Raw genomic sequence first — 20002 nt, forward strand, 5'->3', positions numbered from 1 at the left:
TGGTTTTACAAGTTGGCACCCCTTTAGGAAGGGTTTTGTTTGTTGAGGATACATGCTCTCATCTTATTGTGCATTGTGCGTGAGTGTGGACTCTACGTCACTCCACCATGATTAAGTTAATAGACTTTGACTCTTATGCTCATCTTATCCAGCATGAGCAACACGACTTAGATATGCTCAACTTCTCCAGCTTGAGCGTAGGCCTAATAACTACGACTCTCAGCACGGAGTTTATTAAGACTTGAAGCTTTGGGACTAATGCTTTGCTCATTTTACGGCTTAGCAACCCAACTCTCAATGTGTCAAATGAGTTTTTTTTGTAGCCTGGCATCTTGACTTTTACATTCTTGTGCTTACCACAAACATTTCTCCCAGTAAATGTAAGCTTGAATCGTCAAAAAGTGGATTACTAAGGGACTAAGTTGGAATCGAAGGTTTCTTTTTCCATACCTCTTTTATCATCTTAATATCTTTATGCATGCTAAATGGGTTGTCCTTTCTTGGTTGAGAAGATTCCATTGTTTTTTTGATTCTCCAATTAGGCCTATTGTAAGGAGCCTTTGATGTTGTTGTAGGCTTTTGTTGACTTTTGACATATGACCTTTGACTTGAAGCATTGGAAGACTTAGGAATCCATCTCCTTCCATTACCTTCGTAGCTTCTTTGATGACTTTGTCTAGAATAAGGTCTTGTTGAGCTCTTGAGATCTTTATGTAGCTTGTCTATAGTAGTCGCAACTGGCCTTTGGTTGACTTGTAGCCAAACCTTCATATAGCCTATGTAGAACCTTTGCGAAAGAGGAAGATTCTTTGGGATCCATCTGTATTATGTATCCTTTTGAGAGTTGTGGTAGACTTGAGCAGCATTTGGTGTTTTTCTTTTCCATAACCACCTCTTAGGTATCCAAGAATGCTATCGAGGTTGATACCTATTTTTCTTTCTATTGTGGGAGGGTCTTGATTGTACTTCATATGTTGTGATCTTTGGTTTTGGTACCCATATTTGTCTATTACCTTTGTAGTAGTCTTGTTCTTCTAAAATGCAATGTGATGCTATCCATCCCATGTTTTTGTCTTTTTATGTTGATCTTCTGTCTGCAATCCACATTGGATCATTGACTTTTATTAGACTGCTTGGACCAACTATTTCTTGACTTTCTTTTGCTTTAATGAGTACTTAGGCTGATATACCTTTGATTTTATAGGTGGGTCCCTAGAGGTTTTGTTTGAGTCACCAAATGATAGAGAGTTTTTAAAGCTTAATTTATTTGAAGGAGTTGATCCATGAGGGTTTTATGATGTAGAGGCATATGATCTCACACCTTTTGTGATTTGGCTTTCCCATTGCTTCGTGGTTGTTTGAAACCTCGATCTTCTTTACTTCTAGTTTTGATGACATTTCCTGCTCATTAGTTCTTATGGTTGTTGTTTGTTCTGTCTGATTTTCACTTGTTGTTGCCTGACCTATCCTAAGTTCATCTGAGGTTTTGTTTGGTAGAGATGAAAAATCTTCAATAAACTCTACTTTGGAATCGTTCTCCATTTGACATGTACATGAGGAAGTTGTGTTGTATTCCACCAATGACCTTTCCTGGTCTTCATTCTTGGTTGTCTTGAAAGACTATATCTTTGTTGAACTCCATATTCTAGAAATTTCTGGGCTAATGACATTCCCAATATAATGTCTTCTGGTACATCTTTTATTGTCATCACATGGAATTGATCTATGGGGGTCTATGAACCTATTTGACGGGTGGTGGAAATGATTCCCCAGCATTCTTCTTGTTTGTTTCTAGATATAATAATGAATTTTGGTGTAGCTTCTAGTTGCGGTTGGCTACATTTTCACTAAATGCAAAAAGACATGTGTCTAGCTTTACTTTTCTTGATAGCGTTCTTCATGTTCACCCAACAATATTGCGCTTGATCTTGTCAAGACTTCTTTTTGTACTAATCGCTCTTACTATGGCGGTGTCCTTGCGTTGAACTTTTTCTATAACTTCTTTGCTTTGACCACTTGCTTAAGTCGATGTTGGCTCGTTTGGTTGCGATACTACATGTTTGCTTACAACTGTTGCACATATCTATCTGCGTTTTGATAACCTTTGATCTTAAAAGATCCACTATATTGTCTGTTGACAGAATTTGTCTCTTTGGAGGAGATTTTGGAGTTAACCTTTGTGTAAATTTTTGAACTCTAGCTTCCATCGATATTGAGCTATTGGGGTATGCTTTTATCTTTGAAGATCCACTGTATTGTTTGATGGAATTTTTCTCTTCGGAGGATATTTTGGAGTTGACCTTCTAGCTTTCATTGATCTTGAGCTATTTGTCATCTGTTCTAGCAACTTGAGGTTTTGCATCATTTTGGAAAAATCTTTGACTTCAGTCTTTTCATCTACAGGGGTTTATGTTACCATGTACATGTGGTAGTGATGTGTGTGAACACACTAGGACCGCCGGGGCATTTTTTCCCTGTTTGAGAGGTTTTTTCCCTCGAGCATTGTATATTTGCCCATCACTCTAGGGCTATCTATCTTTCCATTGCACACTAAGTAACACATTCTCAGTTGTGTCCCTTGAGATTCCTTTGTCTTCTCCTAGCTGTGTGCGTTTCTCTGCAACCCTAATTCCAATAATTGGTATTAGAGCAGGTTGCATCCTCCCGGGCTTAGTCGCCAGCAGCTTCAGCACACCCTCCCGGCCTTAATCTGCTCAGATTTTTGATTCAGGCTCATTTCGGCCTCCGTTTCCACTACAGGTAGGTCTGCACAAGCAATTTTGTCATTTTGTGTAGAATTTTTGTTAGTGTCGTTTTTTGCATGACAGGTGCCTTACGGTCTTCTACGGTTTGTGCTATATAGAACGTGTTGTTCCCGCTTTTTTTCTCCTCTTTACGGGCAGTTTTCACATCAGGCGCAGCATTTACCATGGCTAACAACAACACAAATGTGTTCAAGATGTTTGCTACTGAGAACATGTTGGATGGGGACAATTACCCTATGTGGGCTTACATGATGCAACCTGTTCTTGTGTCAAAGGGCGTCTGGAATATTGTGTGGGGCATTGATGTATGTCCTGGTTTTGTGGATGCAGGTGATGTTGAGGATGTTGCAGGTCTTGCTGCAAGAACTGCTACTATTAGAGTTGTTTTGCCTACGGCAGAACAATCTCGTTGGGATGTAAAGGATGCACAGGATCATGCATTGATTGCGTTGTCTGTGAAGCGTACCATTGTTCCTCACATTCGTTTCGCAAAATCTGCAAAACAAGCTTGGGATATTCTAGTAGGTCTTTATGCAAGCCGCAATGAGGCTAAAATTGCTTTGCTACGTAAAGAGCTGGAATCAAAGATTATGCATGAGGAAGATGATATGGACACTTTCCTTGCTGGTGTCAAGGATATCAATGAGCAACTTATTTCTACAGGTGAAGTCATTTCAGACAGTTCCCTTGTGCAAACTGTTCTTGATGCCTTACCAGATTCATACCAGACTTTTGCTAGTACTTGGAGAATAATGACCCAAGGAAATCCTGAAGTTGTCAAGTTTGATGCATTATGCACATTGTTGTTGCAAAAGTCACTTTCCAAAAAAAACAGGACTAGGCGTGCAGTTGAATAGGCTTTTATTGCTTCTCAAAAAGAGGGTGGTAACAGTAATGCAACCACTTCTTATGGTTATGCTGCGAGTGGCAAAACTTTTGTTGCTAATGCTTTTGTTGGCAGCAATTCGTCTGGAAATTCTGGTGATAAGGGCAAAACAAGATGTGTTGCCATCATTGTAGAGCTAATGATCATTTGATCAAGCAGTGTCCTAAGTTGAAGGCGAAAGAGGCTAAGAAGAAAGAGGGTGGTTCCACTACAAATGCAGTCATTGTTGAGTCTTCTGTAAAAGGATACTGTGATGCTAATGTTGATGCAGAATGGGCTTTTAGTGCAGAGTGCACTTACAATCTTGTTGTCCATGATGCATGCTTGTCAGTTGTGCTGCAGATTCACATGTGTGGTATTTTGAAGTGGTTCTACAAAGCACATTAGCTCACATCGTGAATTTGTTCACCTCTCTCGAGTCTGTCCCTCATGGGAATTCAGTCACTTGTGCCAACAATGCCTCTTATCCGGTTCAAGGAGTTGGAAAGATTGTGCTTACTGCTACAAATGGTGGTTCTTTCACACTTGTTAATGCACTTTATGTACCTGGGATCAAGAAGAATCTTTAATCTGTATCCGCACTTGCTAGACTTGGACTTGTAGTCAAATTTGTGGATGACAGATGTACAATTCATGATCTTAGTTTTGGTGATGAAGTTGTTGCATCTGGCCTTTTGTGCCATGGGCTGTATAAGCTCACTTTGTATGACAAGTGTGGACAAAATTTTGCAAATGCAATTGCAGATTCAAGGGCTGTTTTAGATGCAAAAGTTTGGCATGCACGTTTTGGGCATATGAATTTTTCCAGTTTGCTGTGTTTGCAAAAATCTGATATGGTTGCTTCTTTGCCGCCTCTTGAAGCACCTATCAAAAATGTTTGTGAAGGCTATATTTTGGATAAAAGACAGCGTTCTAAGTTTCCAAAGGATGGTTCAGTTAGGGCCACATGCAGGTTGCAGCTTGTGCATAGTGATGTTTGTGGGCCCATGCAAACTCCATCCTTGGGCAATTACCTGTACTTCGTGACTTTCATTGATGATTACTCCAGGCATGCATGGGTATTTCTGCTTAAAGCGAAGTCCGAAGTTTTTATGTAATTCAAACAATTTCTGGCTATGGCTGAAAATGTATCAAAATGTACTCTGGGCACCCTCCGTTCCGATCGAGGGGGGGAGTTTATGTCTCATGAAATTAATGCATTTCTGACTAGTCGTGGGATAAAATACCAATGTACAGTGCCGTATATGCCTCAGCAAAACGGTGTTGCTGAGAGGAAAAACATGTCTCTTACAAAAAATGGCAAGATGTATGGTCAAGAGTCAAGCTTTACCACATTCATTTTGGCTCGAGGTTGTCATGTGTGCCACTTATGTACTCAATAGGTGTCCTACGAAAGCGTTACATTCTATTACTCCATATGAAGAATGGCATGATAGAAAGCCATCTATTGAGCACATGTGTGTTTTTGGTTGTTTGGCTTATGGTTTAGTGCCACAAGTGCAGCGCAGAAAATTGGATGATAAGGCTGTCAAATGTATTTTTGTTGTTTATAGTGTTGAAATCAAAGGTTACAGGTTGTATCATCCGCAAACAAAGTGTATTTTGGTTTCATGGGATGTAGTGTTTGTGGAAGATTTTGTTCAGCCCTTGTTGTCATGTACTAGAGACAATAATATAAGCTCACAGGACATTTATGACACTTTGTTGCCTCTTTTCAGTGGTGGAAGTTCGAATGTAAATTCCAATGAGGCAAATGTACAACCTATGGGGGATTCCAAAAATGCTATAGATGAGCCTATTACTGATGCAGATGTACATGATGTACTGGATGAGGAAAGGGCTGAAAATGAGCAAGCTAGAGGTATGTCAAAATGGTTGGGGCACACTTTGCGTGACAGTAAATTGTATGCACCTTTGTCTAGTCGTACTCGATTAGGCTCTCTCCAGGCATCTTATGCATCAGATTGTTATGCTTTGGCTGTGTCTAGCTTACATGATGTTGAGGAACCTCTGTCTTTTGATAAAGCACAAACTTCAAAAAATTGGATGGCTGCCATGCAATCAGAATATGATGCACTTATAGAAAATGACACATGGACTTTATGTGATTTGCCTCCTGGCAAAAAGGCCATTGGTACAAAGTGGGTTTACAAGTTGAGAATTGAAACGCAAGCCGGATGGTGAGATCGATCGCCATAAGGCTCGACTTGTCGTGAAGGGTTATGCACAGCAAAAAGGCATAGATTATGAAGAGACTTTTGCTCCCACTTGTGGTATGACGACTGTGCATTTTCTATGTGCATTGGCAGCTCATTTTGGTTGGGATGTACATTAATTAGACATTGTTAGTGCTTTCTTGAATGGTGACATATTTGAGGAAGTTTATGTAATGCAGCCTTGCGGTTTTGTCAAGAAAGGACAAGAGGACAAAGTGTGCAAATGTAATGAGGCTTTGTATGGGTTGAAGAAATATCCTCGTGCTTGGTGTGAGAAAGCTGACACTGATTTGGTCAAACAAGGCTTTCGTAACAGTCCAATAGAAAGCACATTGTATGTAAAGCATGAGGGTGATGTACTTCTCATTGTGGTTCGTTATGTAGATGATTTGCTGATCACTGGACCAAATGAGAGACATATTGCTGAATTTTAGGCTGATTTGAATGCTACTTTCAAGATGAAAGATTTGGGGTTGTTGCATCATTACTTGGGTATACAGTTTACGCAGTGTGATGGTGGTATTGCCTTATGTCAGAAAAATTACATAGAGACATTGCTATGTAAGTTTGGACTTGAGGATTGCAAACCTATTGCCACTCCCATGAAAACAGTTTGAAATTGAGTCTACATGATGCTGGTGATCCTGCAGATGTCACTATTTACCAAACTGCTATTGGATGCCTCATTTATGTATGCAACACGAGGCCAGATATTCAGTTTGCAGTCTCACAGGTCAGCAGATTTATGCATAGCCCAGGCTCTAAGCATTGAAAGGCTGTCAAGAGGATTTTTTGCTACCTTAGTGGCACTTTACATCTTGGCTTGTTTTATCCCAAAGGGGGATCATTGCCGCCAGACTTATATGCTTTTTCGGACTCAGATTGGGCTGGTTGTTTTGACACACAAGTGTCCACAAGTGGTTTTTGTTTCATGCTTGGCAGTTCATGTATATCATGGTTGAGCAAGAAGCAACCTACTATGGCCACTTTGAGTTGTGAGGATGAGTACAGGGAAGTCTTCATAGCTATGGTCAAGTGTGTATGGCTTAGACACCTTATGGCTGATTTGGGTAGTGGACAGGACACTGCCAACACTATCTACACTGACAGTTAGAGCGCATTGGCGGTTCCGAGGAACCCAGTTTTTCATGCTCGCACAAAGCACATTGAGGTGCATTACCACTATGTCAGGGAGAGGCCTCAGTAGGAGAGATCAGCTTGGCTTATGTGCCAACACAGGAGATCTTTTCGCAAAGGCATTGTCTCATGAGAAGCTTTGGCTTTCCGCAAAGCTTTGGGCTTACTCCCCTTTGTGGAGTGATCATGTCCTCAGGGCGTGGCACTTCCCTTTACTCATGTGCCAGCTCTCGTTCACCACATCACTCCAGGGGGGATTTATTACCATATACATGTGGTAGTGATGTGTGTGAACACACTAGGACCGTCGGGCCATTTTTTCCCTCTTTAGGAGGTTTTTTCCCCCGAGCATTGTATATACGACCATCACTCTAGGGCTATCTATCTTTCCATTGCACACTAAGTAACACACTCTCAATTGTGTGCCTTGAGCTTCCTTTGGCTTCTCCAAGCTGTGTGCATTTCTCTGCAACCCTAATTCCAACAGTTTGTACAAGGTCATGAACTTGTTGGTAATTGTTTCCATTTTCATCTTAATATGCATATGTGAGCTTGGTCACATGCAATTGCTTGAACACTATGGGATTTGTCGGTTTCTGACTTTGACTTATGAAAGTTACCTGGGACTTTTGCCCTTGATGATACATGTATTGGTCATCAGAGTCTGATGGAATCTGGGTCAACTAGGACCTTCCCTTGGAGATTAGGGAGGATATAAAAGGGAAACACTCATGGAATTAAAATTCTAATGATAAAATTGATTACACAAAAGAGAGATGAATTGAGTAGAGTGTATGTAGACATCAAAAGTAGATAGTTTGATCATATATCCTAAATTTGTGTACAAAGGCTCATTATGTAGAGCTACTAGAAGCTTTTCATTTGGCATCATTGATGACTTCCTTTCTTGGGTCCTTTTACACATGCGACCACATGTTGCTTTGCCACCTATGCATCACATGTTTCTATGTCTAGAGAATGTCGTCATAAACAAGAAGACTGTTGTGATCTTCTTCTTCATCTTCGTCTTCGTCTTCTTTTGCTAAACAGACTTTGGGCCTTGGATTTCTATTGGTGCTACCTTTGTCTTTCTTGAAACACTTTGAAGGAAGATGACCCTTCTTTTTGCAAATGCTGCAAGTCTTTGATGCTAGAAATCCATTTGCTATGTGTCCTTCTTTAACACCACACTTGAAACAAGTTGTATTTTTGGAACTTACTGCAAAAGCTCCTCCCGTCGAAGTGACATTCTTCCCCTTCTTCTTCTCCTTGGACATTAAAGAGTTGATTACATATTGGAAATCTAGTATTGGATCCTTCTCCTCGATGATGGTTTTTATCTTGTCAAAGCTAGGCGGTAAGGATGCTAGAAGAACTTTTGTCCTCTTCTGGTACTGCACTATTCACATAACTAGCATATTCACATAGTCTAGTTGTGTGGTCATGCTTTTAAGACGATTGGCCCAAGATTGAAATATCTTCGCTAGGTTCCATTTTTTATTTATATAAATCCTTCTTTAAGTTCACTTTGCTCTTCTTTTTCCTAGCCCCAAAATTCTTTTCTAGTTATTCCCATGCAGCTTACGAGGTTTCAAATCATCGATAAAGTGTACATAATTGTCATGTAGTGCAATGATTACAATTCCTAATGTATGTTCATCTTTGACCAGGTTTTGTGCACTCATAGCCCGTGTCTGTACATATGCTTCGTCACTCGATGGGTCAGTGATGGTCGGCTTTGACTAATTCCCATAGCCCCTTTTTCATTAATTAGTAGTCTTTAACTTGGTTCTTCAAGTGTGAAAGCCCTCCTTATTATATTTTCTAATCCCTTTCTCTTCCATTGCACCTTGGAGTGGTCTTAGCACTTGGAACTTAATACCAACTCCAGTGTCTAAACTCCGCAGTTGCATGATAACAATAGATTTGTATTTCAAAAACAATTTTGTGCTTGGGTGCATGAAATTTTAGTCTTTAATTTTTTTATGAGAAAGCGAGAAAGAAAAAAAAAATCCTACGACGCTCCTAAGTGAAGTACCTTTTCACTTTAAAAGTGAAGCTACCCTTCATAAATGAAGCTTTTGACCATGCTTGAAGCTCGATTGTTGCCTTTGAAGGACCGTTGAAGCTTTGGAAGAATTAAGGGCCGAACAACTCCTTGAGTTGTGAGAGCGAAATGTTTGCGTGTGATGAGTCTCTTAGTAAGGCCAATTTTTTATTTTTATTTTTATTATACTGCATCACCACCCACGCTTGCTCTTGAATGCCTTGCAGGCTTTCGTTGACGAGTTGTTGTTGCCACCGACTCTCGACAAGTTACAGAAGTTGAGGTTGTTGCACAGGCCTTGAGGGCGCTGGAAAAATGGAGAAAGAGCCTGCAAGTGAGAAAAGTATTGGGGAAGAATCTTGTCTCTCTGATGACGAGTTCCTAGAGTTGGCGTCAGAAGAGAAAGAAAACCAGTTAGCAGCTCGACGGCAAAGCCAAGAAGAAACTCGCCAGAGCAGCAATTTGAAAACGCAAGGTTGTTGCACAGGTGAGAGTGCAGGGTGCCAAGAGGAGGCTGGGCCGATTCAGACGTAGATATGGCCTGACGATGCAAGGTGATATTCTTGGCGCTATAGAGTGACTTAGAACAAATGAAGGGTGCGCCTGGGCAATCTGCATCAGAAGCCCACCAATAACTTACAGTTGAAATGAGGGGTGCCCTTCTTGGCTGCCTGAAGATCTTGTTTCCACGCTTCCTTGATTTCCTGCACTCCACAATTATAGGCTATTTTGGGTCATCTTCTCCCTATTGATTGTCTCACGGGTGCTTTCTTATGTACTAGCCGATTGTTACAGGGTGAAAATGTTGAGATGGCCCCTTTGCTGATGATTGGGTACAAGCTTGCTAATGAAGGCACAGGTACACATGCCTCTGTGTGAGCCACCAAGATAAAATGCTTTATGCACTATAAGAATTACATCCACTCAAAACTCTCAAGCCTTTGATGAATGCTCCCCAAGTTTCAATTGGGGCCAAATTCTCCTACTACTGCTGAAGACACTTTTTCCCTTTTCTCTGATTCTAAAGAACTACTCCCATCACATACCAAGATGGCCGGCACACAAGTCGAATGAAAATATTAAGAGATGCTCAATCAATGAGCTTTATAAGCAAGAACACTCACAGTAATTACTGGAGAGATTTACCTAGTAACTAACTAAGAAGAATGAATAGTCCGCAGCTTCACGCTCTGATACCAATTGTGGATATTAGGGAGGATATAAAAGGGAAATATGATTCATGGTATTAGCATACTAATGATAGAATTGATTACACAAGAGAGGGTTGAATTGAGTAGAGTGTATGTAGACAACAAAAGTAGATAGTTTGATCATATATCCTAAAAGTGTGTACAAAGACTCATTATATAGAGCTACTTCAAGATTTTCATTTGGCATCATTGATGACTAGTTCCTTTCTTAGGTCCTTTTCCTCATGTAACCACATCTTTCTTTGCCAACTATGCATCATATGTTTCTATGCCACCTATGTATCACAGTAGGATAGGGGAGATACACACCATCATAGGACAAATTCCACAATTCCAACACTTCCAGCAAACCATATGGTCTTTTTATAATGGCTTCTTCTTTTAAGAGAGTTGGCTAGACTTCTAGCTAGTGTTGTCGTTCCTGGTACAAGAGCTGAGTTTGATGGATTTGTAGCTTCTCCCTTCCTAGGTTGATCACTAATGCTTTCTCCATAAGCTAGATTCAAGACTGTTTGGCTTTGGTTCAGGCTCTGGTTCAATCTCACTTTTTGGGATTGTGAAGGCATTTTATGTGTTGCTTTGTCAGTGTTTGGCATTTGTAAACCTTTTGTAAATTGTCCTATGGTGAAACATGATGAATGTCTCCCCTAGTCCAGCTTTAAATTTCATTATCTTCACTTGATATTGTCTATGTCGTGGGTCTCCTAGAACATGAGCTTCTATGGTTTCAGGACCCAAGGCATCATAGATCTTCGACTCTCGTCTATATCTACGTGCATTTTGATCATAATGTATATATGTTCGTCTAATCACAACATTGAAGCTTGACTTTTGATTGGTGAGAGTTTGGCTCTGGACAGATTTCTGGGTTCACTTGGGTTATGTCATTTAGCTCTAGAGAGGATGGACTATAATAGATTCTTTCCTCAGAGATAAACCATTTTTCTTGATCCAACAATGGGCATAATTATATGAGCTAGTATGTACACATTTCAAACACAGGTCAATCCTTTTGTACAGTTGCCCTTCTTGATCTACATAATGTGCATAGGAATTATGTGTGCCATACAATGCTAACAACATTTTCTTTGATATGTCCCGTCAACTAATAAATGATTACATACTAATAAATGATTACACACTTATAGCTATGGATGCGGAATAATTTGCAAACCTTACACTCTTTTTTGTCCTTCGGTGATAGTTTGAGGCTTTGACTAAACTCATGCATGAATTTGTTGTTTAAAGGCTTTAATTTAAGCTTTTCACATGCATGTGCATCTTCATGCAGCTTCGGAACCTGCAGTGCTTTTACTAATGTTTCTAGTGGTAATGCGGGAGCATTTGATTGCACCAAAAATGAAGAGCTAGATGCACTTACATCAAAATTCGCTTTTCCAATTTGCTTCATATTTTTCTTTGCAGTAGATATTCCTTTGCTAATCAGGTTCTTGGGACAATCCTCTGAAAAATGTCCACATTTTCATCCACATTCTTAGCAATACACCATTATGGGTGGTATTCAATCGGTTCATCCATGTCAAGTTCTTGCAAGTTGCTGAGAAGTTTTAGCTTTTGTGTTGATCAAGTTTTGTTGGCGTCCTCTTTTAAAAATACCAAGAGCATCAACCTCCATTCTTACCTTTATATTGCCTTTGTCTTGGTTCTCCTATAAGACTCACTTATATTGTCTGATCTCTTGGATTTTGCATTTGTGGCTCTCTATTATAGACTTGACCATTGTAATCCATGTACAAGTATCCTGATTGCATCTGTACCAATTGTATGGTTTGCTGACTTGTGCATATTTTTAAGTAACCACTTGGGTCAATTTTTTGAACTTCTATCTGCACCTCTTCTTTGAGCTTGCAATACTTGGCTCCACTGAAATCTGTAAATATATGGGATTTCTCTGGATATAGCTTCACTTTGATCAGTAGGATCTTGGCTCATGTGCTACTTTTACTCCTCATTAGGTACATATGTCCTTCTAAATTAGCATACAAGGCTTTGTTTCCATTGTAGCCATATAGCTATAAGATTTTCTTTGTTGCACTAGTACCTGTGTTATTGCTGCTACCGGCTGGCTCATGTACACTTGAACGTTTTTCTTAGATTGAGCCCATCTTGTGCTTAGTTTTCAACACTATATGGTAGCAAATTCTATTGTGGTGTAGTAAAATTCCTCCTACTTGGGTTGAAAAGATTGTCGTACCAACGAAATTTTGGCAATCGAATGCTTTCTAGACACACAAGAGTTGGGCAATTCTAGCTCAAATGCATTAGGATTGACTGCAATCGTTTGAAACTATGTAAAACTAGGGCTCTAAATAGCTTGATCGGAAATCACATGTACCCTTGGTCTTTTGATCCTAAATCCAAATTACAATGCATTAGCTCCAACATGCAATGGTTGTACATGCAAAGTTGTAGCTTGCACAATCACTCTTAGCTCGTCTAGTGTTTTTTGTCTAAATTGTGGCACAACTTTTTGAATGGGGCTAGAATAGGGATATTATTGCTAGCTAAAGAGATTACGATTCAATTTTGAAGGTTTTCCAATTTTCAGTATCATTTTGCCAAAAGCAGCCAAGGACAATCTTTAACTCCCAAAAATCCAAATTCTAGTAGCAAATAGTTTTGCAATGACTCCAGTTTTTTCAATCCATTTGTATGATAGGTCTACTAATCTTGGGAACCAAAAATGTCAAAAATGAGTTCTCTGCCAGCAAGAGATAATAAGCGGGCTTATTATCTACGGAGTCAAAAATATACTTTTTTGCACTTTTGACAATGCACGCTAATTAAGGATACGATCAAAGAGCTCTGAATCAATTTTCAACAAATTTGGACAATTGTTGTAGAGATTTCTCACTAGTTTCAGTGATTTGCAGACTCTAATACAAAACACCTATCATTCTCAATCAAAACTACTCCAAACCACTTAACAATTGGTACATGCACTCTATTACTATCATAGGTCAAAGTACCTTTAAGAAAAGTTCAAAATTTTTGTGTTTTTGAGGAGGAGATAATAAGCCCGCTTATTATCTCTTGACCTAAAATGAAGGTTTTTTCCAAATTTCTTATCATACACTAGTTGTGGTCACTATAAATAGGTCACTCAACAAGTTTCATGAGATTTGGATCACTTGAAAAAATCATGCTTATTATCTTCTGACACAAAAATGAAGATTTTTCCAAAGTTTCTCAACCCCTACTAGTTGTTTACACTATGAACAGGTCACTTGGCAAGTTTCGTGAGGTTTGGACCACTTTTAAAAATCATGCTTCTAATCCTGCCAAAAAAGCGCTTATTATCTTTTGGTTCAAAATGAAGATTTTTTCAAATTTTCTTGACCCACACTAGTTGTTCACACTATGATAGGGTCACTTTGCAAGTTTCATGAGGTTTGGACCACTTGAAAAAATCATGCTTATTATCTTGCCAAAAAAAAGCGCTTATTCTTTTGGCCCAAAATGAAGATTTTTTCAAAGCTTCTTGACCCACACTAGTTGTACACACTATGAATAGATCACTTGGCAAGTTTCATGAGGTTTGGACCACTTGAAAAAATTACGCGTATTATCTTGCAAAAAAAGCAATTATTATCTTTTGGCCCAAAATGAAGTTTTTTCAAAGTTTCTTGACCCACACTAGTTGTACACGCTATGAATAGGTCACTTGGCAAGTTTCATGAGGTTTGGAACAATTTTCAAGTTCTTAGCTCCCTTTTTGTAATTGTTGTTGGATTTTAGAGAAATTTGGTACAAACGGCTCTCAATAGCTCCAAATGACACCAAATTTGAAACATAAGCTGAATACAGAATGGTCTAACATGTAGTATGCTCATTGATTAAAAATTCATTATTTTGAAGATCAAGGTAATAAGCGGGCTTATTATCTCCATACCCAAATTTGTAAGATTTTCAACTTGGATTGTCTTGAATGTAGAATCTGCTTTAACTACAATTTACTCCGTGGGCTACAACTCTTTGTATAAAATTTGTAATTTGCTGTTTTTATCATTTTTTTGAATTTCTAGAAAAAATAAAAAAATAAAAGCAAAAAATGAAATAAAAACAAAAACAAAAATAAAAAGCAATCCAAAAACAAAAAAACAAAAAAAAAGCAATCCAAATTAAACAAAAATAAATTTAAAAAACCGCACATTGAAAGAAGGATCGGGATCAAGATCATTCCCCAAGCTCAAGCACAAGCCTCAGTCCTATGATATAGTATAGACTCAATACTATATATATAGTCTACTCCCCCAAGAGGAATGAGGGCATGTGGGATAAGTCCTCCTCCCTCCCCTTCACACTTGCACCCTTCGACTTCTTTGAGCCTTGTGCCCAACTAGTAAAAGACCATTTCAAGGATTTCGAGGGCTTAAAGTAACCAAATTTAGGGTTGTAAATCATGCCACATCCCTCTGACCAAGACACTTGCTTTGAGCTATCACATGCTATATTCCATAGCTTAGTCAGAAAAAAAGACCAAAAAAATCAAAAATTTGGGACTAAAACCAGGTTGCAAAACACCCAAAAAAACTAAGTGAGCAGCCTTCATTGGCACTCACCAACACTTCTAGGGTGTGAAGGTCACATGCACCTACACTCTAGTTGTATGCTAGAGCATGAGATATAAAGAGTGCCTATGCTTACATGGGCACCAGTTACCCCTCCACATTAAGCTCTAGGTCCTCAGCGGAACCCAGGGCAGTACTACTCAAGACCCTCACCTAGCAGCTAGTGACTCTTCCTCTGACTCAGATGTGATAGAGGACTATCCTACACAAAACCATGAAATGTCAAGTTAAGACATGCATGCCTTTTCCCCACAGCATGGGTCTAGCGTATTTAGCCGCTTAAAAGAGACCTTTAGTCGACCCACCCGTTCGGAGTCTACAACTAGTGAAGTAAACGAGTGCAATGGGGAGGTAGATTTGCCTTTTACATCTCATGTAGACCTTGTACTCCCCAAGGGTGCCCATGTTGACATCCTACCTACTCCGCTCATCAAAGACCCTACTGAGGCATCACCCCTTGAGGTTCTACTACCCGATGGTAGGAGTCTTGCCAAAGTGCAAGAGATCGAACGATATATGCAAGCAATGAGGGAGAGGGAAATTGAGAACCTATGAATGCTAGAACAAAGGCAAGCCACGAAAGCGAAGACCCCTATGACAACAACCACGCCAGTCGAGCAACCAAGTGCTCCCAAGATAGCCGTCTCACGGAGGGTCAGGTGATGGGGAGCCATAATGCTGCCACTTCAAGGGGAACCTCCAGCACGCCAAGCTTAGAGGGGATATTTCTCACAAAAAATTGGGAGTATGACCTACAAATTGAGACGTTGACCAACCTATACACAGGCTGCACATACCGTGTGGGGTGGTTAGAGGTGGTACAATCCATGTTTGGGGCCACAAGTTTAAAGGAGCAGCAATGGATAATCTGTGATTCCATCCATGGTGCCATCCAATTAGGGAGGGAAGACCAGGGAATCAACATTCCTTCAATGGGTCCTATGAGATTCTTGGATACGAGAAAGGCCAAACAACCAATCCTATCACAAATGGAGACTCCCTCAGTGAGTCCCGTTGATCCTTCATATGTTGTTTCACTTGGAGTTTCGATACCCTCTAAACCCACAAGCAATAGTTTCACATTCTCAAATTTAGTTCATCTTTCCCTTGAAGAAGCTACAGCTACTATGCTTGTACAACCAAAAGTACACCTTGGACCTCATTTGTGAGTAAAGCACCACTACATAGTAGCACAAATCCCATAACAATACCTACAAGTGTACATCAATCATATGTACCTATGGACCTCATTTGTGAGTAAAGCACCACTACATAGTAGCACAAATCCCATAACAATACCTACAAGTGTACATCAATCATATGTACCTATGGACCCTCATACCCATGTAGCTCTCGCACCCCCGATTGTTTCGACAGCCTACACTTCACAACCACCCTATCCGAGAACTCATTCTAGTGGAGCCATACCAACTAGTACTAACATGGCATATCCTATGTTTGCTATGCCTAGGGCCACACATATGAAATTTGGGCCACCACATGGCACAACATCGTATCCATCTTGGGACCTGAGGATCACCCGTATGCCTAACCCGATGCCAACCCCCATTCCACATGCAGTCCCAAGAGCGCTTGTCCCCACTATACCTGCTCACTTGGGTGACTTGGCAACATTTGCTCAAGCTATCGGTCGATCGAATGCTGAAAATATGTGTTACAGGCTTGATAGAGAGCCTAGAAGTAAGGGAGTTTAAGTGGCCAATCTCACAAAAAAATACATTGGGGACGGGGATGCTAGAAACTATATCAATGTATTTGAACAAATATCCAATTCCCTAGGAGAGCACAATGAACTACATAAGAGCAATGCTTTAAGCTTGACTTTGAGTGGGAAGGCTGGGGATTGGTATAGGTGTAGTGGAATTGGCCTATTAACTTCAAAGTAGCGGAAACTAAAGAGAGTACTTTTGTGAAATTAATTTGTGACCATAGCGGGTGAACATAATTGATGGTATCAACATAAACATAGCCTTTAGTTAACTTGGCATGAACAATACTTTTACAAGAGAGAGAATTTAGAGAACATGACAACAGTTGAGGACTGGATTTATGTGGAGCCGGTCCCCCCTCCAATAGGCATTTGTATTATGGTTTCTTCCATCAAGAGAGACTTGTTACAATACAATCTTTGTGTTCCTTGTGACCTAGGTGATGCAATGAAGATGGAAATCTTGGGGCTTTCCAATCAACGAGCTAAGAAAACCGAGCAAAGACAATTTCTGAGCAAATATGAGCATTACCCTTGACAAATTGATGCAAGCACAAGGTATATTGAAGAAAATAAATATGCCATGTTGCACATCCTAACAATGTAGTTGCAATCTACATTAACCCACTACAAAAGTGGTAGTAATACCTACTGAAGTGCACCACACTTTTAAACAAGTCACTATTGCAAGCTACATATTTTGTCCAAAAATGCTCATCAAATCGTTGTTCCATACCATAAATGCTTCAGTTATCACATTGTGAATGCATCTCAAAAGCAATATATCCATCATACTATGATGGAAGCTCACGGCCTTGCATTACTTCTCGAGCTTGACTAAGCACGATCATAATGTTGGTATGCAATGGCAGTCATCTACTAATAATATCGACAACAACACTTGCCCAATGATAGATGTTTTCGTGGACGTCCTCTTTGAAAATATTTGTGAAATCTTGGAACCAATGTTGCTTAAGCTTGCAGTGGAGAAGTAGACAGAACAACCTTGTAGAACTAAGAAACCTTATGATCAATAGCATAAACATACTCTCCCATGTTATTTTCTTTGCACTCAAGCTTTACAAGCTCTCATGGCAAAGTGAGAGGACCTTTCATGTTTAGGTGTCCTAAAAATGCACCTCTTATCTTTGGTCCAATGGAGTAGTGCCACGACAAATAGCTTAGGTCTTCCACCCTCTCATTTGAAATCCCTTTCCTCATCAACCAAAGCTTGGCTGCCTTGCATTAAATGGGTAAAAAACATGCAAACCGACCAACAAAAAGCATTTCATATTTACACTTACATATACCAAACACTAGATGTAAATTGGTGAAAGTAAAAGGTTTTTACATTTAATTACACTAAAATTGTCTAAATTTTGTAGGTTTTCTCACCTTCGAATCTAAATTTGGAGGTAAATCCAAAAATTTATAGATGGAAGTACACTAAACCTAGGTTTCTCTTGAGCATTGTCTAAGCTGGGGGCAATGCATTCAGTTTATTGCGACAAAGTTTTAGTAAGAGTTCACTGCAGTAGTGTAGTGTGGCCTTTTGCAAGGCAGCTTTTCCAACTCTTTATTAGTAGCAAACAGGTTGGGACCTCTCTCATTATCATATGCACGACGGGATGACCAACCAACTTGACCTCCACCTGCATGCATGTGCCTTGAAATCATATCTACGCATGGCCAGAATGAACCTGGCCAGCGCCTGCTGATAAATGAGGTCGCATTAATTATGCTTAGTTATCCTCTACGGATGACTATGTTCGTGTTACCACGGCCTAACATGGTATCATTGATGATTGTAGCAATAACCTGCAGTACTGATCCTGGCACAACTTTGCACCAATCCCACCCTGCCTTCTATGAATACGACCTTGCTATCACAATGAGACTCGTCATTGGTTGTCCTGCTTGCTAAGCGCCTTTTGCGGATCCTTTACTATGGAAATGTATTCAAATTTCAAGGCCGGAGGCACCACTGCTGTTCAGACTAATCCTCGATATTTTGCTAAGCGCAAATCCCTTTTGCATGCCAAATTGAATTGTTCTTGCTGGTGGGCACTGCAATCTACGGGCAAGCTTCCAAGATGCCATTTTTCAATAAGATGGTGGAAGAATCGAATAGCCATGCGCCGATGAGACAGGGATGCCATGTTGAAAGTTAAGTAGAGGTTCCGGGGGTGGTCACCAACTCAACCAACCAGCCTGCCTATAAAATCTAGAATGCAAACTACTTCTCCTGGTAACATATTACGCAGCAACACTACATTTTGATAGCACAGTACCTATAGCTTGCAATATTGCCAGTGCATTTTGCAGCGAATCACGTCTTATTATGCAAAGAGAGATGCCTAGAGGAGGGCCTAGATAACATCATGCATTGATGCCATGCAGATTGTTTTTGCCTATAGTGAAGAAAGAAACTTTGTGAAACCTGTCGAAACCAGTCCGTGCCGGCATGGACTGGTTCCACCACGTTCAACATGGATAGAAGTGAGCACAACAAGAGTGGATAGAAGTGATGATGCATGTCCAGCACGTTCAACACAGATAGAAGTGATGATGCACATTGGTGTGGTACCTTCTCACCACGTTGACGGTGAACGTTGGCATGGCAACTTCTAATCACGCAAGTATGTAGATGCGGATGAAACCTTCACAGTCGATTGCTGCAGAACCACTAGTTGTTGTGGACCTTGACATTCAACTCTTACTAGTGCTACGTAGAAAAACTATAGTGACGAAAAAAACTTTGAAAGCCCTTGTGAAACGTGTCGAAACCAGTCCATGCCAGTGCAGACTGGTTCCAACACATTATACAAGGCTAAATCATACCGTCATTGACACAAAGCTAAATTGGTTTTTAGTGAATATTTTAGGACCAACCTGAGTTGTCACCTCAGTGCTACAGAGAACGGATAGCAGCAATGCCTGAGAGAGAGAGAGAGAGAGAGAGAGAGAGAGAGAGAGAGAGAGAGAGAGAGAGAGACAGAATGAACTGAAGGGGATCGGGGAGCACCACAGACGGAGAGTGAGAGAGAGAAGGAGACACACACACGCATGTGGGTTGGGAGACTCAAAGAGTGAGCAGCCCCCTATACACTTATGCTGTGTATAAGGTATACAAGTCAGTGGGCGCCCAGACTCTGGGCGGCTGGGCAAGGCACAGACGCCTATACCCCAACAACCTCCCACTTAAAGGCGACTGTGCCTTTAAGCAAGGGAACCTAGTCTAAAGACTACAAAAGGTGAGAGAAAACCGCTCTCAACCGATGCCCACTGGCTGGCTGTGATCGTGTGCATCCGGCTGTCCTGCTCCCGTGTAAGTTCATACACCACCAGACGTACCACACACGTACTGCAAGTATGTACGCAATACCTACATATCTCCCTCGTGCACTATGCCATAATCA

The sequence above is a fragment of the Adiantum capillus-veneris genome, chromosome 2 (genome assembly GCF_014529385.1).
Source record: "Adiantum capillus-veneris isolate H3 chromosome 2, ASM1452938v2, whole genome shotgun sequence".
Lineage (NCBI taxonomy): Eukaryota > Viridiplantae > Streptophyta > Polypodiopsida > Polypodiales > Pteridaceae > Adiantum > Adiantum capillus-veneris.